We start from the raw sequence: 1469 nt of genomic DNA on the forward strand, positions 1-1469 counted from the left end.
CTCTTTTGGAGAAGTCTTAATGTGGATAAGAATTTAGTGTTTAGAAGCTGCCAGTCATCATTTATCTTCTGCTGTTGTTTGCTATAAATTAAGGTCCTAAGTTTTCTTCTTTTTTTTTCTATAGATTATCTTTATAATGTTAGGTGTTACATTTAGGTCTTTGATCCATCTTGAAATAGTTTTTGTATACCCTGTGAGGTATGGATCTTTTTTTTTTTTTTTTTTCTGCAAATGGATATACAGTTTTGCCAGCACCATTTGTTAGAGACTGTCTTTTCCCCATTTGATGGATTCTGGCACTTTGTCAAAGATCAGCTGTCCATAGGTGGATGGAGCTATTTCTGGGTATTACATTTCTATTACATTGGTCTATGTGTGTGTCATTGTACAAATACCAGGCTGTTTTGACTATCATGGCTGCATAGTAGGCTTTGAGTTCAGAATGTATAAGACCTCCTGCTTTCTTCTTATTCTTCAGTAATGTTATGTTTATCCAAGATCCTTTTTCCTTCCTATATAAACTTAGTGATTGGTTTTTCCATGTTCTTGAAAAATATAAATGGAATCTGGGTTGGTATTACAATATGTCTGTAGATTGCTTTGGGTAGTACTGATATTGTCAAAGTGTTCAGTCTTCCTATCCATGAACATGGCATGTTATTTCATTTATGTAGGTCTCTTTTACTACTACCCTTTCCCATAGTAGTATTTTGTAGTTTTCTTTGCATAGGTCTTTTGTGTCTCTGGTAACATTTATTACCAGTACTTTTAAATTTTTTGGTTGCTATTGTAAATGACATCATTTTCCTTTTCAGAGATCTCTTTGTTGATGTAGAGGAATTTGACTGATTTTTTTTTTTTTTTTTTTTTTTTTACATTCATCTTGTACCCTGCCCCTTTTCTGAATCTTTCAATTAGTTCCAGTACTTTGTATGCTGTTTCTGGGGTTTTCTATGTATAGGATCATACCGTCTGCCAATAGGGATAGTTTTACTTCTTTCTTACCAATTTTGATGCCTTTTATTTCTCTTTCTTGCCTTATTGCCCTGGCTAAGACTTCTAATATAATGTTATATAAGAGTGGTGATAGAGGGCATCCTTGTCTGGTTCCCATTCACAATGGGAATGCTTTTAGTCTCTCTCCATTGAGGCTAATACTGGCCATTAGTTTTGTTTATATGTCTTTAATTATACTGAAGAAAAGAATTTCCCTTCTGTTCCTATTTTGCTGAGTGTTTTTTTTTTTTTTTTTTAAATCAAGAATGGGTGGTGGATTTCATCAGATAACTTTTCCCCATTGATTTATATGATAATATGCTTTTATTCCTTTACTTTATTTATGTAGTAGAATACATAGATTTTTTCCTAAAGTTGAATCATCCTTTCATACCTGGTATGAATCCTACTGGGAGCTCTGGTAGCATAGTGGCTAAGGCACTTGACTGCTAACCAGACGGCTGGTGGTTCAA

Source organism: Orycteropus afer, unplaced genomic scaffold, assembly GCF_000298275.1.
Source record: "Orycteropus afer afer isolate SDZICR_OR568_19922 unplaced genomic scaffold, OryAfe1.0 scaffold00027, whole genome shotgun sequence".
NCBI lineage: Eukaryota > Metazoa > Chordata > Mammalia > Tubulidentata > Orycteropodidae > Orycteropus > Orycteropus afer.